We start from the raw sequence: 26,677 nt of genomic DNA, 5'->3' as shown, positions 1-26,677 counted from the left end.
GCCAGTTTGAGCCCTGGCTGCTCCACTTCCAATCCAGCTCCCTGCTAATATGCCTGAGAAATAAGCAGAAGATGGCCCAAATGCCTGGGCCCCTGCGCCCACATGGGAGACCCAGAAGAAGCTCCTGGCTCCTGGCTTTGGATTCGCTCAGATCTGGCTGTTGTAGCCATTTGGGGAGTGAACCAGAGGACAGAAGACCTCTTTCCCTCTCTCTGTGTCTCTACCTCTCCCTGTAACTCTGCTGCTCCTCCGCACGCGGAGTTCCCCGCGAACTCTCCAACGCACTCTCCAACCAACCCACGCCACCATGCCGTCTCTCTCCTCCTATATAGTCCTCCTCCGCCAATCCCAACTCGGCTGCCCACACGCCGAGCACGCCGCTCTCCTCCAATCAGGAGCAAGTCCTACAGTTTATTGGCTGAACTGGAGGCAGCTGTGTAGAAGCTGTTTTCTTCTCTCCCAGCGCCATATTGTGGGAGAGCAGATGCATAGAATAAGTCTTAATTCCAGTAACTTAGTCTAGTCCGAGTTGCTCCCCACAAACTCTTTCAAATAAATAAAGTAAATCTTTTTAAAAAATTTTAAAGTGTGTACTGATGGAAGAATGGATATGCAAACTATGGTACCTTCATACAATAGTGCGCAGTCTTAAGAAGGATTATTTTGACAGCACCATTCTAAGTGAAAGAAAACCAACCACAAAATGACCAATGGTGTATGATCCCACTTACATGAGTTATTCAGGGTAGCCAACATCACAGAGACAGGAAGTAGAATGTTGCCAGGGCAGAGGAGAGAGGAGAGTGAGGAATTACTGTTCAATGTGTACAGAATTTCCATTTTATAATAAGAGTTCTAGAGATGGGTGGGAGGTAATGGCTACACAACGTTATGAATGTGTTTAACTGTGTACTTAAAAATAGTAAAGGTGGAAAGATTCAAGTTATGTGTAATTTACCAAAATAAAAAAAAAAAGGAAAGCAGCAATCAGTGCACCATACCATATGATTAGAATAAAGCAAAAAATACATCCAACTATCTAAACAGTTTTAGAAAAAGCATCTGATGCATTCAACATGCTTCCAAGATAAAACTTAGCAAACTGGGTATGGAAGGGAGTTTCCTTATTGTGATAAATCTATTTTAAAAAACCTAAAATACTGTTGTATTTAAGTGAAAGATTAAATTTTTACCTTTGAGACTGACAATGAGGAAAGCATGTCTATTAGTGCTACTTTTTAAAGTATTAGTTCCTTTCATTTTTTGTTTTTTATTTTATTTCCTTGAGAGGCAGAGAGACAGAAAGTGACAGAGAGAGAAAGAGAAGGAGAGAGAAGGCGAGAATTGCTGAATCTGCCAGCCCACTCCTCAATGGCCCACAACAGCTGGTTCTTGGCTGGGACTGAAGATCACAGCTGGGAAACCACTCGCAGTGTCCCACATGAGTGGCAGGAGCCCAGGCACTGGAGTCATCTATGCCACCTCCCAAGGTCTGTCTTAGCAGGAAGCTGGAGTAAAGAGCTGGAGCTGGGCATACGGATTCAGTTATTCTAATGTGGGATACGGGTATTTTAACTGCTCAGCTAAATGTCCTCTCTCCAATTTAATTTAATGGTCTACCAGTGGTTCTACCATTTATATGTTTGGGAATATTTATGTGTATGTTTTCCCCTAACCGACAGGAAATTAACAGCCAACAACCACACAATGGCAAGGGTTCACTTGGTACCTCATAAAAGGTGATATCAAATAATCGATCAACTTTTATGTAAGCCCTCACTCGTCTTAGTTCTCAGGCAGTTAGAAACAATAAGCACAATGTGATACTACTAAATGGCTGCCAAAGGGTCACTCTCATTGCTGTGGGAGTGCAAACTGCATAAGCATTTTGGATAATCATGACATTTATCTACTAAATATGGACATATTTGTATGCATGTGTTAAAACTCAGCATTCCTTACCACAAACATGTACTTCAAAAGAAACGTATGTAAACATATCACTAAACAAACACTAGAAGTAACCCAAATGCTGTTATATAGAATTATAAATAAATTGGGCATATTCATGCAATGGGTGATACCACTTGCTAGAAGCACTATTTTATAATAGCAAAAGCCTAAAGATAATTCACATAGACATCAGCAGCAAAATGGATAAACTGAAATATTCACATAATACAAAATCACAAATATTTAAAATGAGTGAACTAACACTTCATGCACAAAATTATCACATGACCTTAAAACTGAGGCTTAAAAGAAAGCATATCATATGCTTCTCAACTGTTTGGAGATTCATACCTACATAATACCACTACACGAGGGAAAAAGTGCATAACAAGACCCAAGTTCAGAATAATAATTTCATTTTATAAAATAGAAGGAAGCTCTATGAGTTTGGAAGTTTTGTCTTTTTTAATTTTTTATTTCCCTATACCTAGAATAGTGCTTACACATAATGGAGACAGAAATGAATTTCTGAACAGATATACAAACGGAGAGGAGGACCAATAAGGCAGCTGCATAGGACTGGTCAAGCGCGATTACCCATTATGATGGATACACAGGCTGTGTGTAACAGTCTTTCTTTTCTTTTCTTTTTTTTTTTTTTTTTTTGACAGGCAGAGTGGATAGTGAGAGAGAGAGACAGAGAGAAAGGTCTTCCTTTGCCGTTTGTTCACCCTCCAATGGCCGCCGCGGCCGGCACACCGCGCTGATCCGAAGCCAGAAGCCAGGTGCTTCTCCTGGTCTCCCATGGGGTGCAGGACCCAAGCACTTGAGCCATCCTCCACTGCCTTCCTGGGCCACAGCAGAGAGCTGGCCTGGAAGGGGGGCAACCGGGAAAGAATCTGGCATCCCACCAGGACTAGAACCCGGTGTGCTGGCGCCGCTAGGTGGAGGATTAGCCTATTGAGCCGTGGTGCCGGCCTCGTTTCGTTTCTTTTTTCTTTTCTTTTCTTCTTTCTTTCTTTTTCTCTCTTTCTTTTTCCTCTTTTTTTTTTTTTTTTTTTTTTTTTTGTAAAAGATTTATGTATTTACTTGAAAAGCAGAATTACAGAGAGGCAGAGGCAGAGAGAGAAAGAGAGAAGTCTTCCATCTGCTGGTTTGCTCCCCAAATGGCCACAATGATTGGAACCCGGCTTATCCGAAGCCAGAAACCAAGAGCCCCTCTGGGTCTCCCATGCAGGTGTAGGGGCCCAAGGTCTTGGACCATCCTCCACTGCTTTCCCAGGCCACAGCAGAGAGCTGGAATGGAAATGGGGCAGCCAGAACCCGAACCGGTGCCCTTATGGGATTCTGGCACTGCAGGCAGCAGCCTAGCCTGCTACACCACATTGCTGGCCCTACAGTATTTCTTAAACCACACATATGTGAGTATGTGACCTTTCGTCTCATAAAACACAACCAATTTTAAAATTAAAAAATACACTACTGAACTTGCATGTTTAAAAATATTATCAAATGAGGCATAAAGCAGATAATCTCACTGCATCCTTCAGACAGACTTACTGTTTCCTCTTCCTTAAGCTGTCAGGGTAGTGAGTGTGGGTGTAATGGGTATATGGTGAATGATAGCCGTAGGATGAGCCTTAAAGGGCTTGGCTGTCCCTACAGTTTTCATTAAAATTGAATAGAAAATAACATTTTTATATTATAAATCGACATCAAAATACTCATATTGGTATGTCCTATTCTGTGCCTGTATGAGGGCTAACAAGTAAAAAAGAAATGGATAAGTCTACTTGGAGAGGACTAGGTTCTGGGCAGCTTTAAGATGCAGCAGTATTTAATTTCAATTTCTGTCCTTTGTTTAGTTCCAAGCATACCTTTCACAATATGCAAGAGTCTCTTTTAGAAAAGCTGGTAAAGTACACCTACATGTCGTGGTGTCCCTAAAACACAGTCTTAGAAAAAGGGAGGAAATTGCCTAATCCAACTACTTGAAACAACCTGCCAAAAATACATTTCCACAGCAGCAAGAAGATCAAATGGAGATCAATCCAATTTTTTTAGTTTCTTTCACACATTTTTTTTGTCTTCCAGAAAACAAACCATGTGTTAAAAGAACTTGAACAGTGAAGGTTCTTATTAGTTTGTCTTTTTCTTCAGACTATTTTAGTTCATTCCAGCAAGTTCTGGCTGAATGCTGTTTGTTGATGGGCCCACCACTTGAAGGAAGAGTGGACAGAAGCAGATTCTAGTTTAAAAGAAGCTCAAGTCCCACCATAACCTGTTTCATGAGTTAAATGGGTATTTTCACTTCTTACCATACTGTCCAGAAATCTACTTTGGAAGGAATGTTAAATGCAACTCAGCCTTAGGTGTTGACAAATGCAAAGACTTACTGCTCACTGTGAGATGTGTATTCTGATGGCTGAAGTTCACCAGAGAAGCTGTTGGGAGTCAATGGCTAAGAAGTAGATCTAGCTCCATTCTAGACCAGGCTGTACTCTAACATAGGTAAGTCTAGCTCTGGGTTTTTTCATACATACTGTAGGAGTTCCATATAGGGATCATACCTTTCCTTCACATCTATTACTTTTAGATATTCTACACATGCATATCTACAATCTTAGTTTCTCTCTCTCTCTCTCTCTCACACACACACACACACACACACCCTCTTTGGGGACTTCTGTCAATCAACTTAGTAAACATTATGGAAAATTTAGTGTGGGAACCCAAACATACAATCAGACTCTGAGAGAATTATTTGAAATATATGCTAATTAAACTGTTGCATGAATGAATGAACATATTAACTCAATATAAGTTTATTCTATATTTTGATATGTGAGCAGTGATTCCCAGACTGCAATTATTTATGTATTACTGTCGTGAATTTTTCCATGCATTGTGTATGAATTCTAATATTCTGGCTTATTTTCTTTCAAAACTCTCATTTTTACTGAAGTGTAGTTTAAGCCATATATACTCCCATTAAAAATAAAAAACAAACAGGGGTGGGTGTTTGGTCTGGTAGTTATGACACTGCTTAAGATGCTCACATTCCATTATCATAGTGTCTGGATTTGATTCTCAGCTTTGGATCCCAATCCTGGTTTCCTAGCAATTAGGACCATGCAAGGGGACAAGTGATGGATCTAGTAGTTGGGTCTTAGCAACCCATGGGAAGACCTGGGTTGAGTTCTTAGGTCCTGGCTCTGGCCCCAAGCCAAGCCTTGGCCATTGCAGGCATTTGGGGAAGTGAATCTATTGGCGGGAGCTCGCTCTCTCTGTCTCTCTCTCCCTCATAATTAAGTGAAAATAAACAAATAAATAATTTTAATTGAAAAATTACTGGTTGGGAAATTTTTCCCTAGACACAAAGAATAATAGAGGAGAGACAGACAAATTTCTAAATTAAGAATTTTTTCTTACGACATCTTAAAGCTACTGCAAAGATCACATATCAACTGTAAAAATATACATAATCTACAAAGTATTAATCAAAATACATTCAGAGGCCAGAAATCAGTAAGAACAGCACAATCAGGCAAGCAGAAAAATGGTAAAAACCAGAAATGCTATTATTTTTCAAAAAATACTTCCCAGAGGAGAAAAACACATATGCACAACAGACACATGAAGAAATGTTTGATGTTATTAGTGATTAAGGCAATACAAATCAAAATCCCATGAGATACTATTTTACAGACATTTGATTGGCCAAAATGAAAAAGGCTGACAATATTAAGTGTCAGAAAGGATGCAGATTGGAGGCCAGCATTGTGGTGTAGTGAATAAAGCCACTACCTGTGACCCTGGCACCCCATATGAGCACCCATTCAAGTCTCAGCTGCTCCACTTCCAATCCAGGTCCCTGATAATGCACCTGGGAAAGCAATGGAAGATGGCCCTGGTACTTGGGTTCCTCCCATCCACTAGGAAGACCTGGGAGAATCCCCTGGCTCCTGGTTTCAGTCCAATCCAGTCCTACCCATTGAGTCCATTTTGGGAGTGAATCTGCAGATGAAGATCATTTCTCTCTAACTGTGGCTTTCAAATAAATAAATAAAGTAAATCTTTAGAAAAAAAGAAAAAAAAAGGACAGACACAGATCCATAGGATTTCATGCATGGTATTATTAGAAGTATGACCTTGTACCATGCTAGCTTGGCATCATCTCTCAGAGAGTTGAAGATTCATATACTGTATGACCTGGCAGTTGAACTCCAGTGAAATGTTTACATAGGCACAGAGGTCCTGCACAAGTATTCAGAGCAATGCTGCTCACTATGGCAAAAATCTGGAGACAAACTAAGTGCCCATCAATAGGCAAGTGGATATGAAAACTGTGGTATATTCAGAAACAGAGTGTAATACAGCTGTCAAACGGAATGAACCATAGCAACATAAAACAATATGGATGGCTTTCAGCAATATGACATTAAGCAAAAAAGCCCCAAATACTACGCAAGTATGATGCTATTTTTATGAAGTTTTAAAAAACAAATATAAGAAAAATAAGTTTAGAATAAATATAGAAATCAAAATTTTAAAAAGAAATCGATCAAGAGCAGTGATCACAGGATGCAGAGCTAGGTTGGAACGATGCAAAAGAACAGAACGGGTGACGGCCAAGTGCCAGCTGCTATGGAGGTCTCTACTTCTGTCTCACATGATGAATTTGAAGGCACTGATTACGGTATAAAATTGCAATCAAAACAAACATAAGTGAGTCAAGCAAGGCCAAATAACGACAGTGTCATGGAATAAGGATTCTAATTAATCCAATTCTGTGCCTATGAGGTTCTTAATTAGAAAAATAAACACTACTCATTCTAAAGAGGAAAATATACATCCAAAATGCAGAATAAATCTCGAAAGCTTTAGAGAGAGCTTCTGTGGACCACTTCCAGTCATCTTTGTTTCACCACGGCTATACAATAGTATGAAAACCATCGCACAACAGTGAACTTAAGGCTGGTACAGGAGGAATCCAAGTGGGTAGTTACAATGGAATTAACTAAATGACAGGAGAATCATAAAAAAAAAAAAAATAAGAGCACAGAGCAGGTCAAACAAGCCTGGGCATAGGGGCAATCATCTCGAGAGGATGAGAAATCTAATTTTGGCCTCCAAGCAGAAGGGTATTTGTGGAAGGGCCTCAAGTTGCGGTATTTAAGTTGTTCAAAGTAGCTCCATTTGACTGAAGCCAAGAAATGGGAGAATGTGGAAGGGAGACAGATGGGGCTGGGGAAGCTGACAGGGCCTCTTCAGGAGGGGTTTGCAAGAGACACAAGGGACTTACAGGCTTATCTTGGGAGCCACAGGAAGTCCTTGAAGGGCTGAAGCCAGAGAGTGTTAGGATTAGATTTTCCTCTTCACAACAGCAGGACAGGAGGCAGGAGGGATCAGTGAGATGAGCAGGAGCTGGGGCAGTGTCCAGGTGGGGCAAGGGGGAACTGGAAGAATTGGCAGTTGGGATGGAAAGAAGTAGGCCCATTAGTGAGCTCTGGAGGAGTCTGAATTGGTTAAGACTCAAAGGTTGGCTGGATGAAGGGATCAAGTTACGGGGCAAAGTCAAGAGTAATCTTGAATGTGGGTAGCTGAGGAGATGGCGTTGCCAGACATGAAGACTTGGGAAATGGGAGAAGGAACATGTTTGGTGCGTCCCATTTGGCTAGACATTGGTTCACAGCATCTCAAAGCCTTCTCAGATGGAAATGAAGTTTCCCCAGTAAAGTCTGACTCACAAGCTCTAGAAGAAGCAGAGAAATTCTTCTTGTTTCCAAACACGTGGACTGAATTGTTCTAAAAGACTGTTGAAAGTCACCCTGCGAGGAATCTTCCAGATTCCATGACCGAACGATGTGGATGCTGTCTCCCTTGACTTTGTAACTGCTGGTTGCATTAGTTACTTGCTTGGCATAACGTTTACGAGTACTGCTATTTATGCACAGACCTCCAGATGGTAAAAGATGACAGGGCCTCTGACAATGTTGTCGTCCTCTGTATCCATAGTTCCACATCTGAGGACACAACAAGCCTCAGATGGATGACATGAGAGAAAAAAATTCTGCCTGTATTGTAGGTATACAGACTTTTTTTGTGTCATTATTCTCTAAACAATACAACTATTTACATGGCATTTACCTTCTACCAGGTTTTATATGTATCTTGGAGACAATGTAAAGTATAAGGGATGATGTATACAAGTTATATGCAAATACTGGGCTATTTTTCTATAAAGGACATGAGCATCCAAGGATTTCGTTATCTGCAAGGGGTACTGGAACAAACCCTCCATGAAAATTGAGGGGTGACTATATTTTACTTCTTAATTTTTTAAAAAAAAAAATACATATTTGGCTAATTACTTATTTGAGAGACAGAAATAGACAAAAAAGAAAATAAAAGAAAAAGAAAGCTCATATTCACTAGTTCACTCATCAAATATCTGCAGCAGCCAGGACTGGGCCAAGGCCAAGGCCAAGAGCCTGGAACAAAATCCAGGTCTCCCACATTGGTGGGAGGAACCTAATCACTTGAGCCATCACTGCTGCCTCCCACAGTCTGCATCAGCAAGAAGCTGGAACCAGCAGACAGACCTAGCATTAAATCCAGGTACTTCACCAGGGGGTGAGAACATCTTAAGCACTAGGGTAAATGCTTGTCCCTTTCCCTTCTTCTTAAGAGGGAAATAATTATCTAAGCATACATGTACTGAGGCACCTAAATACTGAAATCTTTCGCTTTGGTTAACAACATAAAACAAGCATACATATTCCTTTCCGCCATTCCGTGGGCCACAACCACGTAAAGCAGTAACATTAATTTCCTGTGGAATGATTGCCAAGGTGACATTTTCTGATCATTGGTTAAAAAAGAAAAAGAAAAAGGAATGCACGTACCCACCTTCTTTCTGAGTCCTGTTAAGAGAACCAGTGCTGCAATCATTTTATAGCTAATTCCCCAGAAACCTTTAAAACAAGATGGCCTTGGGAGTGCAGCTTGGCCAGACTGTAACAAATACTGGCCCATTAACTCCAGATCAGTCCCTGAAGGATTATTGTTAATATTTGGCCTTGGGGACAGAAGTCAATAAAAAATTCCATATTTGTGATACTTTATATACTTATATACAGGCAGAGGGAAGGTTAAGGGAAGTAGCTTATTACATAGTATGTAATAAAGATCATTAGTATTAACGCCATTTCTAACACTGCCCAAGTATGTATTCATGTGGATGGTGGTGTCACACAGGAGTTAGTAGGATAGAGTTTGATGTCACAGAAACAGAGGTCAAATCTTAGCTTTGCCATTTAAGAAGCAATGCAATTTTTTAAAAACAGATATATTTATTTATTTTAAAGGCAGAGTTACAAAGAGAGAAATGGGGGAGGGAGGGTAGAGAGAGGGAGAGATGGATCTTCCATCCATTGGTTTACTTCCCAGATGGTTGCAAGGCCAGGAGCAAGGGGCGTCATCAGGGTCTTCCATGTGGGTATCAGGGACCCAAACATTTGGAGCCATCCTCTGCTTTTCCCAGGCCGTTAGCAGGGAGCAAGTGGAGCAGCCGAAACACCAACTGGCACCCTTATGGCATGCCGGCGTCCCAGGCAGCAGCTTAAGTGCTACACCACAATGCCAGCCCCAGCAACGTGACTTTGAACAAACTATCTCAATTCTCTAAACTTGAGTTTCTTCAATGGGAACATACCTCTTCCTTGGGCTTAGTGAGTTAACATTTGCAAAGATTCTTGACTGGTTTCTGATGCATCATAAACATTTAACAAATGGAGGTAATGTAACTAAAGAACTTACACACGTCTCATGGATCCAAAGCAGGCTATCATCCTGATACCCGGTACAACTAAAACATTGTAAAATATCCCTTAAATCTGTGAATGGGTGATTTTTAAACATGATTTACAGGAAAGTTCAAGTTCACTGATTCAGAGATGGGTATTTTTAAATACTTACAGGAAAGGTGTTGACCTTTCCTGCACATACGTATCAAAACCTGTGGAAAGAATGACAGCAGAGGTAGGTGTTACATAGGGCTTAAGATGACTGTATGCCATCTCAGAGTGCCTGGGTTCAACTCCCAGCTCTGCATCTGATTCCAGATTTCTGCATTAGCCTTTGGAGGTAGTGATGATGGTTCAAGTACTTGGGTTACTGCTACCCACATGGGAGACCTGTATTAAGTTCTGGTTTCTACCCAAACTCACCCTAGCTCAATGGGCATTTAGGGAGTAAACAGTGAATAGAAGATCAATCTCTTCCTCCCTCCCTCCTTTTCTCTCCCTCTCTCTCTTTCAATTAAAAATAAATCTGGGCAGCTCTGTGGCTCACCAGGCTAATCCTCTGCCTGCAGTGCTGGCACCCCAGGGTTCTAGTCCCAGCAGGGGTGCCGGATTCTGTCCAGGTTGCTTCTCTTCCAGTCCAGCTCTCTGCTGTGGCACAGGAAGGCAGTGGGGGATGGCCCAAGTCCTTGGGCCCTGCACCCACATGGGAGACCAGGAGGAAGCACCTGGCTCCTGGCTTCGGATCAGCACAGTGTAACGGCCATTTGGGGAGTGAACCAATGGAAAAAGGAAGACCTTTCTCTCTGTCTCTCTCTCACTAACTCTGCCTGTCAAAAAAATAAATAAAATAAATAAATTTGTTTTTTTAGTAAATAATGACAGCAGATGGGAAAAGTCTTCAGATGCAGTAACAGAACATTCTTTTAAGAAATTCTACATTCTCGGCCGGCGCCGCGGCTCACTAGGCTAATCCTCCGCCTAGCGGCGCCGGCACACCGGGTTCTAGTCCCGGTCGGGGCGCCGGATTCTGTCCCGGTTGCCCCTCTTCCAGGCCAGCCCTCTGCTGTGGCCCGGGAGTGCAGTGGAGGATGGCCCAGGTGCTTGGGCCCTGCACCCCATGGGAGACCAGGAAAAGCACCTGGCTCCTGGCTCCTGCCATCGGATCAGCGCGGTGCGCCGGCCGCAGCGCGCCGGCCGCGGCGGCCATTGGAGGGTGAACCAACGGCAAAAGGAAGACCTTTCTCTCTGTCTCTCTCTCTCACTGTCCACTCTGCCTGTCAAAAAAAAAAAAAAAAAAAAAAAAAAAAAAAAAAAAAAAGAAAAAAGAAATTCTACATTCTCAAAGTGGAGAGGCAATTGACAGAATGGGAGAAAATATTTGCAAACAATGCAACTGACAAAGGATTAGCTTTCAGAATCTATGAAGAGCTCAAGAAACTCAACAACAAAACAAACAGTCCAATTAAGAAATGGGCAAAGGTCCTGAACAGACATTTTTCAAGAGAGGAAATTCAAATGGCCAATCTACACATGAAAAAATGCTCAGGATCACTAGCTATCAGGGAAATGCAAATCAAAACCACAATGAGGTTTCACCTCACCCTTGTCAGAATGGCTCTCATACAGAAATCAACAACCAACCAATGCTGGTTAGGATCTGAGGAGAAGGGAACCTTAATCCACTATTGTTAGGAATGTAAACTGGTACAGCCACTGTGGAAGACAATTTGGAGATATCTCAAAAAGCTGAATATAGACCTACCATATGACCCAGACATCCCACTCTTGGGAATTTATCCAAAGGAAATGAAATCAGCATATAAAAGAGTTATCTGTATCCCTATGTTCATTTCAGCACAATTCAAAATAGCTAAGATATGGAATCAACCCAGATGTTTATGAACTGAAGACTGGATAAAGAAATTATGGTATTTATACACTATGGAATACTAGACAGCGGTAAAAAAGGGAGATGAAATCTCGTCATTTGCAACTGGAATCCATTATACTTAGTGAAATAAGCCAGTCACAAAACCACAAATACCATGTGGTCACTCTGATCTGTGGTAACTAATAAAGTACTTAAAATATAATCTATTGGAGCCAAACTGACACTTTGAGATGCAATGATTTTGAACAGCCCTTGCCTTGACTGTTAGGGAATACTGTTTTTCTTGTTTGTTTGTTTTTGCTCTTTACTTCTTATTCTTCCTCATACTATTCCAAGAACTCTCTACTTAGTGTAGGGTTAATCTTATGAGTATAAAAATTTACTGCAAATTGATCTCTGTAAATAATAAGAATAGAAAAGGAAGAGGGAGGAGGAAGAAAGTGGGGAGTATGGGTAGGAAGGAAGCCGGGGAGTAGAATCATCATGTTCCCAAATCTGTTTACATTAAATGCATGAAGTTGTATTCCTTAAACAAAATAAAAGAAGAAGAAAAAGAAGAAGTGCTACATCCTCAGTGCTGTGGGGCGTGGAGAACAACACTGCAGTAAAACAGAGGCCCTGGGGACCCTGCTCTGAACAAGGATTGGGAGCAGCCAGATTCTGGGGCCTGCCTTTTCTCTTGATGTGCGCAGCAGAAAGTTAGCTAGACACCCATCTAACAGGTCTATTTATTAAATAGAGCACTGTCAGTCGGCATGAAGTAAGAATCCTCGTGATAAAGCATCCTGTCACAGCTTGTCAACCTCTGCCTATTGTTCTGGCATGTAGATAATGGAGCCCCTTCCAGCGGATGACAGCTTAGCTTTCCTGAAATGTGACAAGCAGAGCAGGTATGGACCACCAAGAGAATCCGGAGAGGTAAAAACGGATGTGATAAAAGCAGACATACCTGGGTTCTGTGCTCTTCTGTTCCCAGCTACGTTAACTTCGGACAGACGACCATCCCTCTGAGCCTCTGTAAAATGACAATTTTACTTTAATCATTAGGCAAATTGTATAGGTTAGACAGGGGTGGGGAACCTTTTTTCTCTCAAGGGCCATCATACATGCACCATACAAAATCATCAACTTAAAAGTTTGCCTGCTACCGATTTAATGAATTTCTTTTTTTTTTTCTTTTCTTTTTGGACAGGCAGATTTAGACAGTGAGAGAGAGACAGAGAGAAAGGTCTTCCTTTTTTAGTTGGTTCACCCCCCAAAGTGGCCGCTATGGCTGGGCTGTGCCGATCCAAAGCCAGGAGCCAGGTGCTTCCTCCTGGTCTCCCATGTAGGTGCAGGGCCCAAGGACCTGGGCCATCCTCCACTGCCGTCCCGTGCCACAGTAGAGAGCTGGACTGGAAGAGGAGCAACCGGGACAGAATCTGGTGCCCCAAATGGGACTAGAACCTGAGGTGCCAGCGCCGCAGGCGTAGGATTAGCCTAGTGAGCCGCGGTGCTGGCCAGATTTACTGAATTTCAAGTCCTGCCTGAGGTTGCCTTAGCAGGGCCAGCACAAATGATTCTTCTAACCTCATACCACCTGGGGCAAGACATTCCCCTCCCTGGGTTAAGTGAGATAATATAGATGAAGTCTTTAATACTATATCATGCAAGTATTTCAAAGGAGAAATATAAGTGACTGACATTACTATTATTGCGGTAATTAATAATCCACTGTTTCATTCCTAAAAATCAAACTATGTCCACCTGTTTTTCATAACATATATGGACTGCTGTATATCTGTTAGGCATCCACATTAATAGTAGGCATAAAGCAAGCTTCTATGTTTTTGTTTAAGCCTAATATAAAAATTAAGAAATGGATGAACATTCCTTAGATTTGAAAGGTACATTTATAATGGCCTGCCTTAAAATCGAATTCAAGTGCTCTACTCAAAAATGCCAGCTGAGGAGGTCAGGGACTAAGGCAAGCAGGTGGGGATTTCCCCATTTAAACCAGTACATGGAAGGAATAAATGATTATCAATCAAAAAAGTCAGGCTACATATACAAGCAGCTATAGAAAACAGAGAAATCAGAATACGTCTTAAACTGAAAAGACTTACAGGCAGAGTCATTAACCCTAAGACTTAGAATTATACTGCTTTATATTGCTATAAGGAAGAATTCCTGAGGTGAATAGTGTCGATTCATTTAAAAACAGTGGGTGAGATGGTAGTGTGTTGTAATATAGGTTCGTGCTTTGTAGCTAACTTGGGGATTACTGAGAACATCTTATGGTTAAAACAGATCATTTGGGGCTGGCATTGAGGCACAGCAGGCTGAGTCTCCTCCTGGAATGCCAGCAGCCCATGTGGGTGCCGGTTTGAGTCCTGGCTGCTCCGCCTCCGTTCTACCTCCCTTTTAATGCATCTGGAAAAGCAGCAGAAAATGCTTCCCTTATAAAGTCTCAAACTTTGTCTTTTTTAAAAATTATTTATTTATTTATTTATGTGAGTGAAAGAGAAAGCTCTCATCTGCAGGCTTCCTCCCCAAATGGCTACAATGGACAAGACTGGGCTGGACTGAAGCCAGTAGCTAAGAACTCAATTCCAGTCTTACACATGGGTAGCAGTAACCCAACTTGAGTCATCACTCATGCCTCCTAGGGTCTAAATTAGCAGGAACTGGAGCCAGGAATGAAACCGAGGCACTCTGATAGAGGATGCAGGTGTCCCAAGCAGCACTGTAACTATTAGCTAGATGCCCACCCTAAGATTCCTTTTAAAGAAAAATAATTATAGATCTCTGGTGTTGACTTCTATCATCATAATGTTATACAAAGGTATAATATAAAGCTAGATAAAAATAATCATAAAAGGGGCCGGTGCTGTGGCACAGTAGGTTATCTTCCGCCTGCGGCGCCAGCATCTCATATGGGCACTGATTCAAGTCCCAGTTGCTGCTTTTCAGATCTAGCTCTCTGCTATGGCCTGGGAAAGCAGTGGAAGATGGCCCAAGTCCTTGGGCCCCTGCACCCACGTGGGAGACCTGGAAGAATCTTCTGCCTCCTGGCTTCAGATCGGCACAGCTCCGGCCATTGCAGCCATTTGGGGAGTGAACCAGTGGATGGAAGACCTTTCTCTCTCTGCCTCTGCCTCTCTGTAACTCTGTCTTTCAAATAAATAAATCTTTTTTAAAAAAATGTAATTGGCAAAGTTGTTTTGCTGAAACTCAGTGGCACAATGCGCTGTTGTCTGAACAAAGACTTCTTTGAGTGCCTGAGACATTATGTTGGGGACGATGAGCCATTTCCCACTCATTTTTCTTTATTTGAAGTCCTGGAAAACATTAACTCTTACCTCATTGCCATTTATCATCTTTATGTATTCTATTTTTATTAGCCAGTAATAGATATAGTGAAGTTCAATGCAGTCATAAAACCAAATGCAAATCAGGACACCATATGAAGTATCTGTTGCCTTGTAACAAACACCACAAAATTCACTGGCTTACAACAGCAATAATCAATTGTTTTCTCTCATGGGTGTGGAATCCAGGAGTGGTTCAGCTGGGCGGTTCTAGCTAGAGGTCTTTTATGAGTCTGCAGTCACCCCAAAGGAAAGGCCTGAAAAGCTGGGGCTCCATTTTCTGTCCCGATCCAGTCTCCCCATTTGGTCTTTGCAGTATGGTGGCTTCAGGAAAAGACATGTTTCTTATATTTTTACATGTTTCTTATGGTGGCCCTACAAGTGCTTCTCCCGTGAGAAAGTCAAGTGAGAGCTCCATCCCCTTATCTAACCTAGTCTTTGTGGTCACGCAAGGTCATTCTGCCTCCTTCCATCCACCGCAAGCGAGTCACTGAGGGAAATTAAGACTATCTTTTTTTTTTTTTTTTTAATTTGGCAGATACAGTTAGACAGTGAGAGAGAGAGAGACAGAGAGCAAGGTCTTCCTTTTGCAGTTGGTTCACCCTCCAAAGTGGCCGCTATGGCTGGCGCTGTGCCAATCCAAAGCCAGGAGCCAGGTGCTTCCTCCTGGTCTCCCGTGCGGGTGCAGGGCCCAAGCACTTGGGCCATCCTCCACTGCCCTCCAGGGCTACAGCAGAGAGCTGGACTGGAAGAGGAGCAGCCGGGACTAGAACCCGGTGACCATATGGAATGCTGGCGCCACAGGTAGAGGATTAACCAAGTGAGCTATGGTGCCAGCCCCAAAGACTATCTTTTGAGGAGAAAGGAATGAGAGAATTTGTGATATATTTTAAAATCTCCATATGTTTTGATGTCTGTGGCCCTGAGAGTATTTGATTTTGGAATGTTCAACTGCATGATTCAATATATGCATACTTACATCTTTCTACACATGTGATAAAGAACTCACTGAGGGGCTGGGGCCGTGGTATAGTGGGTAATGCTGCCACCTGCAACACCAGCATCCCATATGGGCACCAGTTTGAGTCCCAGCTATTCTACTTCTTACCCAGCTCCCTGCTAATATGCCTAGAAAAGCAGCGGAGGATAGTCCAAGTACTTAGGCCTCTGCCACACACATGGGAGACCCAGATGAAACTCATGGCTTCAGCCTGGCCCCGTGGCCTGCAGAACCGGTATGCATTTCAACTTCCACTGACTTCAACAGGAACCTGGGTCTGAATATCCACGGGGCTGGAGCCTTTTCCTTGTCTTTACATTTGTCATCCCTACTCCCATGACTGGAGGGCTGGCTCTTGTTTTTATTCTTTATCAGAAAACCTGGTAACATCATGTTGTAGTTGGGAGCTTGCATCCTGATGGTCTCAATTCTGTTGGTGATCCAGGATAGGCTCTCTAAGTTTTCTAGGCCCCATTCCTTAACTGTGAAGTGGGATTATAACAGGACCTACTACCCAGGGTTGTCTGGGGGTTAAAGGAATTGATCTAGGAGCGTATTCTGTGCTATGCTTTCTATAGTGGGTCTTAGTGTCAATTATTAGATGATATGGCCATTGGAGAAAAAGGGTTGCAGCAGACTTTTCTTCCTCCTTCGAACCCACCCATGAATTTCAAGGTTATTTTCCAAGTCCCAGCTGCCCTAGTACTTGAGCCATACTCCTAGGTTAAGGCAGCGCTGGGAGAGATGGAGAGGCAGGAGCCTTGGCCACCTCTTCTGAATGGGTGTCAGCCAGAGTCCAAAGGCCTCTCCCTCTGACATTTCAATCCTCTCAGCAGGACTCAAAGTTCACAGTGTAGTGAGACGGTTAATGAAGGAGCATTCCTCCTTTAGTTAGAATTTGGAAGTAATAGTTACAACTTCCATTTCCGATGCTCTCTTTGTCCATTTTCAGGTACGATGAAGATATGAAAAGTGGTTGAGGCTTCACTCAGACCATCTCCCAGCTAGAATTTTCCTGTTGAATTCCAACTTGAAGGACATGGACATGTGGAAGAACAGAAACTCAACTTCAAAATATGCAGAAAAGAATGGACCCACTACTATATTATAATTGGTTGTAAGGTGATGGAAATCTTGGGAAGTTAGTGGCCCGGTTAGGAAATGTGTTGACTTCAGGTGAGGCTTGTTTGAAGTTGCACAAATATTTTCACCAGGACATGTTGTTTCACCATCTTTAAACCTGACTGCAGTAGAAAAAGAACACCTTTTTTTCAAGTCATATCAACAAGGGTCCAGCTTGTCTTATGTCCTTCTTTGAATCAGACTGAGACTAAGGGAAACCACACTGTGATTGGCAAAGTGCAGGTCACAGGAATTATTAAATTCAAACTGCACATACTAAGAATATGGGAAAGGTTGGTTATTCCAACAGCTCCCATCGGAAGCAAAGGTTTAGAATGAAAGAAGCCAACAGCACGCACATGTCCACAGAAGAATGCAGATCTGGAAGCTGCAACCTAACAGCTGGGAGAGCCTAGTGCCAAGCTTGAGAGGGATCCTTCTTCTGTTCTCTTTTCTTATAGCAAAGTCCTGGAGGTGCATTAATCCAGCAAACCTCTGTTGAGCTTCCACTCTGTACCCAGAGATCAAGGAAAACAAGAGCCTGCCCAAATCCATGGCTTGGCATCTGGCTGAAAGCAGAAACATGGCACAGTTCTAGTCCAGGAAAGCGGAGCCCTTCTCCTTTCCTTTGAATGAGTGCTGAGAGCTCAGTCTCCAAGTCCTATTGGCTGGAGGTCATCGTATGGAGTGAAGTAATGAAGTGTACCGCTGGAGATGCAGGTAAGAAATCTGAACCAGTGGCGTCACATAAACCCACCCAGTCTCTGCTGTGGGCGCCTTCCCCTCCCCAGGTATAAGGACAAAGGCCCATTATCCTGAAGAGCCTATAGAGTAAACAGAAAGCACATGTCCTTGAGGGTTAATCTGCCAGTGATAGAGGGTATTGTTTTATCTCCTGCCATCTCCACAGTTCCATGGCATGAATTCTACTGTGGGACAAAGTCCGCTTTGTCTTTCCAACCCACTGAGACGTTTAAATTGACCTTTCATATATTCCTGGGTTGTCACAACCTGAGCGCTCAGAGAATTTCCTTTTGTCCCCACAAGGGGACTATCATCTCCAGAGATGCGCACTGGCTGAGAAACAAGTGCCTGTCTTAATATTTTTTTTTCCATTAAGAACCCCACCCCCACCCAGTCTTGGATTTACAGCAAAATGGAGGGGAAAGTGCAAAACATTTCCACTGATTGTCTTGCTCCTCCCATTCCAACTCCAATTTCCCCTATTATGAGCCTCTTGCATTAGTGTGAGACATTTGTTAGAGTTGATGAGCCAATACCCATATATTATTAACTCAAATCCACTGTTGACATTAGGGTTCACTCCTCGCATTGTACAGTCGATGGGTTTTGCCAAATAGGATGACGTGATCCAGCATGACAATAGGACAGAAGTGTGTCCCCACCCTAAACATCTCAGAACCCCTCTCCTCATCCTTTTTTCCTTTATAATCCCCTGAAAATCACTGATTCCTCTCCCTACAAGGGTACTTCTAAAACTTTGTGGGCAACTGGAATTAAAAAACCAGTTCATTTTAGTGCATTTTTGAAGGCCATGCCTAGTTTGTTCATCGCATGCACTTTCTATGAACTTTTCACCGGCTTCTTATAGTTCTGCCTTTTTCATAACGTCATGTAGTTGGACACACAGCTCGCAGCCTTTTCAGGCTGGCGTCTTCCAGTATGCATTTCAGCTTCCTCTGTGTCTGTCTGCGACTTGGGAACTCATTGCTTTTTATTGCCGAATAGCTTCTGCTTAGTTTTTAAAGCTTTCAGGCTAAAAAAACCAGGATACTTGTCCCCTTACCTTTCATTTCCTCCTTCAATGCTAAGTTCCTAATGATGAGGGTGGACCATAGTTTCTGAAAGGTGCATTATTTAAAAGAATTAAAGGATATTTCGGAATGATTTCAAGTACCTTTGGTAAGGCTCAGGAAATCAAGAGCAATCTCTAACATCGCAGGCACAACCAAACTTGAGAAAGTCCACGAGTAGGCACGCAACTCCACTCAGAATTCATATTCACGAGTGTCTTCCTTGAAATAAATGATCTCCTGGTTGATTTCATTCCCTGCAGCACCCGAAGCTCCATTGACTCTGTTCATAACAGCATTTGCGTTTACAGATGAATCAAGCGTTTTTCCTTTTTAATGACTTTTCCAAAACAGAACCCACACTGAGAGAAGAGCCACGTGGGGCAGGCAGTTCCCATTCACTTATCTGTCAGCGTAGGAGTAGAGATCAATAAAGGATACACAGGCTCTGTAATTCCAGGGAATGAGGTGAACGCCCTTGCTAGCAGAGGGTCCTTCCACACACCATTTCTCCTTTTTTTGAACTCAGGGCTCTCTTCTGCTCCACTTCCTAACACTGTAGGATCGAAGGGGATCATCTGCAGAAAGCAGTCAGCACAGCCAGCCAAAAAATCTTCGGGAAACCTTGCGCAAGCCACAAGGGCATTTGACCCGTGGACAAAGGAGATGCTGAGTCCAGTGTAGGTGCTCATTAAGTGTGTCCTGACTGCTTCAGGGGGCAAAGGCAGGGTAAACCCTATCACATGTGGGCTCCAGAGAGCACAGACGTATACAAGGAAGCCGGTTTAATTGGGGTCGAGCAGGATGGAAGAGATTAGGAACCGTGTGCAATCTTGTGGAACCGTGGACATCACTTGTAGTGCTTTCTGGCCCGGCCCCTGCTGAGATAGGGTCGCTGCTAATAACACACATTCTTCTCTCCTCCATCCTCAAAAGGCCCATTTCCTGAGCAGCCCATGCTCTGGGAAGGTCATTAGGGGACAACATAGTTCCCAAGTTTAATTAACAGTTTCTTTAGGGTGAAAGTGAGGGGACAAAAATCACTCCTTGTCTCTCCTCTCCCCATCCTCTGTTCACTTCGCGGATATAACAACTTATCATCTAATAGTTACTAAGATAATGATGCAAGAAAACCTAATCCCACCCAACATGAGAGCTAACTGTATGCCCTGGGCATCATTTTTTAGCCTACTTTTGCTTTTGATTGACTTTTCCTTTTGCAGACAAAGCCTGACTTGCCAAAGGCAGGGTAAATAAACTCAGTCACATCCTGTCTCCCTTACATCTTTGTTTATCCATAAACTGTCAGAGATACAGACGAAAATCCACGAAAGCATGCTGGAAGCCAAGTAAACAGGAGCAGAAGAGCCTGATGTCAGGGGAAGACGGAACCAGGAAAGGCTCCAAGGTGGAAGCCCTGTGGTGACACGAGAAACCGTGAGAGATACCGACACGAGATGACCAGTGGTTCCGGTTCGGAAGACTCCATGACATAAAGAAGCAACTTCGAAGAAATACATTCGTAGCAATTTGAGGACAGTCTCATGAAATGGTGAGAAGATTGCAAAGCTTAAGACCTGGCTCCACGTTTCACCTTGAGCTGGGTAGCTCAGTCCACCACCCCAAACCTCGGTTTCTTCATGTGTAAAATGGGCTCGATGAGTATCTAGATCAGAGCACTGTTTTTGGAAGTTTGGATAAGGTAAAACGCAGAACACAGTGCTTCGGCACATCCCAGGAAGACATTCTGTGAGAGTGAGCTCCTGTTTTTAGTGTGCTAATAAAGGTGCTGAATCAGTGTGTGCTTAGCATGCAGCACAGCCCAGACCTCAGCACCATAAAACCTTGCATTCCAGAGCAGCCTGGGAGATCAGTGGCCAGCAGAAATAATTTGGGAGAGGCCGGCCTTGAGGCACAGTGGGTTAAGCCACCTCCTGCAACTCTAGCTTCCCATATGGGAGCTTTCAATCCAGCTCCCTAATGGCCTGAGAAGCAAGTGGAAGATGGCTCAAGTGCTTTGGGTCCCTGCCACCCATGTGGGAGACCCGGATGGAGTTCCAGGCTCCTGGCTTTGGCCTGGCCCAGCCCTGGCTGTTGTGGCCATTTGAGGAGTGAAATGGCAGATGGAAATCGCTCTCTCTCTCTCTCTCCCCCGTCACTGTGCCTTTCAAATAAACAAATCTCGAAAGAAAGAAAGAAGACAGAAAGAAATTAATGTGGGAAATGTGCCCTATCAGGGGAGAGGGTGTTTGGCATATACCCAGAAGAAAGTTTGGGTGGTGACAGGAAGACATCATCAATGCTGGCCTCATTTCTAAGGAAAGTAACATGGCATTGACACCATCGCTTCTCCTTACAGCAGCTTTACAGGGACCCAAGTGAAAAGAGGGCTCCACATCCACCTTGGACACGAGCTTTGCAAAGGCAGGCCTTCTTTATTGCCTTGCATCCAGGCAGCAGATGGCCAGCTACCCTACTCTCTGCTGGGACCGAATCTCCTCTGTGTCCCATGAACAGACCACTACCACAGCCTCCTTGAGAGGTACTCAGAGCCTGGAAGAAGCGTTGTGAACCTCCCTGGAGTCGAGTAACTGCATACAAACTTACAGGTGTTTTATGATCTGTTTTAGATAGATAATTCAAGGTGCAGGCACACAGCTTTTTTTTTTTTTCTTAAAGCAAGGTAGTTGAGCAGCGAAACTCATTTTCCACAACTCCCAACGTGGCTTTGCAATAAATCTGTGAATTTAATCAGCCTCTTCTGTTGAGGCAATCTCCCCTAATTGGGTTCTTGTGAGGGATAATCGACATGATGACAAAAATACTTCATCTCTGGAAAGGGAGCCAAAGGCCCAGCAATAGTACTGATAATATAGGACAGGTGTTTAGCTGCCCAGTTGCTAAGACAGCAGTTAAGATGCTCACATCCCACATCAGAATGCCTGGGTTCGATTCCCAGCTCTGGCTCCTGACGCCAGCCTCCTGCTCATGTGCACCCTGGAAGGTAGCAGACAATCAGTGGCTTAATTAGATGGTTCATTGCCATCCACATTGAAGAGCTAGATTGAGTTCCTGGCTCCTGGCTTCTTATGAGCATTTGGGGAATGAACCAGAAAATAGATATTTTGTTTTTCAATGTCTTCCCCTCAAATAGTTTTTTTTTTTTTTAATGAAGAAGTAGGAGAAGGGGGAGGGGGAGGAAGAAGAGGAGGAGGAGAAGGAAGACAAAAAACTATAATACTAATAACAATTTCATCTCCAAAAGAAATGGAGCACAGGCCTTCTGTGTAACCCCTGTTCCAGGCGCCCCCTGTATAGGTGATACTTATCTTTCAGATTATAATTCTCTGGCCCCTCCTTCCTGGTCAACAGCAGGAAAATGGAAATCTTGAAACGAAAACCAAGTATCTCCAGGACCACATTGGCCAAGTAACAAGGTAGACTATTGAAAATGAGCTTCTAGAAAGTTCCATAAGCCTGCAATGGAGTCATGGGGATTGCATTACAAAAGAAAACAGAGATGGCACGCAGAATCCAAATGTCATGATTTTGTTTCCTTTCCCTGTCTGTGCCCGGTGAGGGCTACTTTTCCCTGGCGTTGCTGGCAGTAATGGTGGGCTTAGAAATGTGACACACAGTTGTAGGCTGGCAGCTGGCAGAGCCACCTATGAGAGGAGGGGAGATTGGAGCTCCCTGCCATGCGGTCTAAGTCAGAGGACACAAGCTCTGGCTGGGGTCTGTCCTGGGTGGGGAGAAGGGGATTCGCAGAGATCTGCTATTACTGCAAATTCATTGTTCTGAGTTCAAATGCTCATTTAAAAGGGTTAGATACAAGGGCAGAGGTAACTGCACTGGAAGTGAGAGAAGGAGTTGTATAGGCTGTCATCTGTCATCTGTCTCAGCCACATCCACCTCCGCTGGCATCCCCGGGCCCTCTCTATCCCCCTGTGCCCCCATGGTATTTGTAGCGCTAAAGCCAGGAACTCACCTGTGTTCAGTAGATGCAGAGCCAACACTAGAGGAAGAACTACGAACCAGTGAGCCAGTGGCGCACAAACCCTCACTCGCACAACAAAAGATCTAGTGTGTTCCAACTGCTCTTGCCTCAGGCCTGTGCTAGTCTGTGACTAGCAGCACCACCGGACAGCAATGCAATAAGATCCCAGGTTCCCTCATTTCAGTCTCAAGCTGTGGTTTGTCCATGTACTCCCACTGGAGAGCTTTAGGATGATTTGCTCCCCCCTGCTCCTTGCAGAAGGAGAAATCCTCATCTCTCAAGGGAGTTTTCCTTGCTGTGAGTGCTGCTGACCCCGGGCATGCTCACCTGTGTGCATAAGCTGTGCACTGATGATTCTGCTCTCCAGACCTGGGGCTTGGAAGCAGGTGTGCTGCATCAGTTACAACTGGGAGTTCATTACTCATGCAAACTCTCAGTCCTGGCACAGGGCTCCTGGAGCTGAAGCTGTGGGGATTTGGCCCAGCGGGCTGAGCTGTAACAAGTCACCAGGTGATTCCAATGCACACTTACATTTTGAGAACCGCTGGTAGAGGTTGATTATTTCTCCAGAGTGCCTCAAATTCTCATGCATGTGGTTTTGCTCCTTCCATTGCCTACATTTGAAATATTTCCTCCTTTTCTGTGTAGTAGGCTCCTGTTCAGTCTTCAAAACCTTTCAAAAAACACTGGTGTGTGTGTGTGTGTGTGTTGCCTCCACTCAAGCAGAATTAATTATGCCCTTGGAGAGTTAACTGCCCCTTTATTGGTGTTCTGACAATAGCCCCAGCATCCACTAATACATTATGTTACAATCATCACGTACAGGGGTACTTCAAAAAGTTCATGAAAGAAATGAAATGAAAAGATAAGCTTATATGGGGCTGGCACTGCGGCACAGCAGGTTAAACCACTGCCTTTGACCCCGGCATTCCATAGCAGAGTACTAGTGTGAGTCCTGGCGGCCCTGCTTTCAATTTAGCTCCCTGCTAATGTGCCTGGGAGAGCAGTGGATGACGACTTAAGTGTCTGGGCCCCTGCCCACCATGTGGGAAACCTAGATGGTGTTCTTTCCTCCTGCCTTGGGCCTGGCCCAGCCCCACATGTTGTTGCCATGTGGGGAGTGAACCAGCAGACAAAAGGTCTCTCTCTTTCTCAATTTCTGTCACTGTACTTTTCAAATAAATAAATCTTTTTGTTGTTGTTTTAAAAAGCTAAGTTTATTTTGGTGCAAAATTTTTTTTTATTTGATAGAGTTAGATAGTGAGAGAGAGAGAGAGAGAGAAAGATCTTCCTTCTGTTGGTTCACCCCCCAAATGGCCGCTACAGCCGGAGTTACGCCGATCCGAAGCCAGGAGCCAGGTGCTTCTTCCTGGTCTCCCATGTGGGTGCAGGCGCCCAAGGACTTGGGCCATCCTCCACTGCCTTCCCGGGCCACAGCAGAGAGCTGGACTGGAAGAGGAGCAACCAGGACTAGAACCCGGCGCCTATATGGGATGCCGGCGCTGCAGGCAGAGGATTAGCCAAGTGAGCCGTGGCGCTGGCTCCTAGTGCAAAATTTTTAACATCCATGCATAATTTCTTCCTAATAGGCATTTCCACGAATTTTCTGAAGACCTCTCTGATGCATGGAATTAAATTATCTTGTACCAAAATAAACTTTTAATTCCATTTTCCACCAAGTTTCTGAAGTACCCTCATACCTGTTTTGTATACCAGGGAAAAATGTCTAATTCATCAAATATTTAATACCAAATATTAGACCTACCATTGTGATAGTGCTGGTGATGCCAAAATATAGACATCATCATCATTATCTAATTGAAAAGTAGGACACGGCCTTATTAATTCATCCTGGTGTGCCACATGAAATTTCAAATCCCTGGCTAAGAACTCACCTCTGACGTTGCTAGCTGTGTAGCCACGGGCAAGCTATTTGACAACTTAAACCTCATCCATAGCAAGAAAATACTAATAATATTTACCTTGATATTTATGAGGTCATTAAATGTATCATGCCTGGCCAAAGGGACTGTTAGCAAATGTTATTATTGCTAACTATAATATTAACATCATCAGCATATCGTTAGCAGCTTATACGGTGCTTGTTACACAGAATGTGGGCATGAGTGTATGAAAAGATATTTTGAGAAGGTCAGCATTCTGGGCTTATCTACTATACTTCCCGGAGCACTTGACACTGACCTTAAGTAAGTTTGACTTTATAGCAAACGTTGCATAAAACATGCAAATTCATGCAGAGAATATTAGTGTTGCCTCCCTAAGTTGCCCAATTGAGTCATTTCAAAGTGTTGAGTGTATCTACTCCCACTTCACCACCTCTCAACTAGGAAGTAATTTGAAGTACCAGCGTTGTCAAGGAGCTTTGAAAAGAAATTCTGCTGCCTGTGTCCTGCTATCAAAAGTTTTGAGTTAACTGACTTGAGATACAGGCTGGGCATCAGCATCCTCAAGTGATGCCAGTGTGCAGCCGTAGTTTTTAGCCATTGTGTTAGAAAACTCATAGGGGCTCATGGTACAAGTTCATGGGTCTCGGCATTTTTTTAGAAAATTAAAGCACAGTGGAAGTGCTGGTATGACGGGATTAAACAATAGTGTCTACACACACGTTTTCAGCAGTGTAACACTCAAGGTGGGTGGGAGCTTCTGGAATGGAGTGTTGCCTAAATCAGCACACATCCATCACAGCCCATCCATGGTGCTCCCAGCTGCTGCACTGCCCTTGACTTTCAGTTGAGTTTCTCAGGCGACACAGCTCTCCCCTCTTGCTGTCATTCCAAGCAAACCAACTTCATCCATCAAGGAGGCCCCAGAGGACGGTAGGAGGATCCCCTTCCTGTCCGTCTAGACTTTCAGTTCCTGAAACACTGCTGTGTAGACAAGCCCAGCCCCACAGACAGCTCGAGACTGGTCTTCTCTCTCTGCCACAATTTACAGATCGTCTGCAATGCCTGGCGCCAAGAACTGCACAGATTAAGACTCCTTTTCTGACTCCCCATCAATCTCCCAAGTGCTTCCCTCCTCTCCAATGCTTCTCTGATAAAGCCGTCCGAGTGTGACGGCCAGGAGGTGGCTTCTTAGTGCCACCGGAGCAAGGCTCCATGCTCTGACTGCGAACTATGGTAATCCTCCTCTTAAGCTTTAGTTAGGACTAACAGTGAAGTGCCTGGATTGCAGAAAAGAGAGCTTATTTCAATTGTAGCAATTCAGAGAGGCCATGATCACTTTGAAAATGGGAATCATGCTTAAATTGCTAATGGGAAACATGAATTTTAGTTATTAAATATTTATAATTACTAATAAAGTTAATAAACATTTCAAATCTGTGGAAGGCTTTAGGTTGAAAGAGAATACCTTTTAACTACCACTTTCAGAACAACAGATATTTTGACAGTCAAGTTATCACTTAAGCTGCACTTGTTGATAAGAAACCTTGAGGTTCCTTTTCACTCTTTTCTCTTTTTCCCATGCTCTTCCTCCATTTATTCTTGTATTTTCCCATCAGCATGTTCAGAGGCCAGGCATAGACATTTGGGTGACTCACACAAGAGGGGAGAGGGCAAACACCACTTCTTGGGAGGTGTGGTAGGTAACAAAAATCTCCTTGAATCCTCACAAATGCCTAGGAAGGGCTGTTACAGACCTGTTTTTTTTTTTTTTTTTTTTTTTTTTTTTTTTTTTAACATGACGAATCCCAGGCTCAGATAATAAAATACATTTTTGC

The 26,677-nt window shown here is 43.5% G+C and overlaps 2 long non-coding RNA genes across 51 annotated transcripts in view; one reads left to right on the top strand and one right to left on the bottom strand.

Moving 5' to 3' along the window:
• Window positions 1-26,677, top strand: part of LOC103349250 (uncharacterized) — a 603,064-nt gene that overhangs the window by 115,034 nt on the left and 461,353 nt on the right. For 47 of the 50 annotated variants that reach the window (XR_016214679.1, XR_016214701.1, XR_016214703.1 and 44 more), the window contains one exon: window positions 16,955-17,844. The exons of the other annotated variants lie outside the window; for them this stretch is intronic. This is a non-coding gene — a long non-coding RNA (uncharacterized LOC103349250). The remainder of the gene's footprint in view (window positions 1-16,954; window positions 17,845-26,677) is intronic. 50 annotated transcript variants of the gene reach the window in all.
• On the bottom strand, window positions 12,168-26,608 carry LOC149124324 (uncharacterized). The gene is made up of 3 exons (XR_016214751.1): window positions 22,927-26,608; window positions 12,602-12,667; window positions 12,168-12,519 (listed from the first exon to the last, which is right to left on the bottom strand). It is a non-coding gene; the product is annotated as an uncharacterized LOC149124324 (long non-coding RNA).

Source organism: Oryctolagus cuniculus, chromosome 10, assembly GCF_051225735.1.
Source record: "Oryctolagus cuniculus isolate XC-2025 breed Fujian yellow rabbit chromosome 10, ASM5122573v1, whole genome shotgun sequence".
NCBI lineage: Eukaryota > Metazoa > Chordata > Mammalia > Lagomorpha > Leporidae > Oryctolagus > Oryctolagus cuniculus.
The sequence above is the reverse complement of the archived record's forward strand: the minus strand, read 5'-3'. Positions and strand labels throughout refer to the sequence as shown.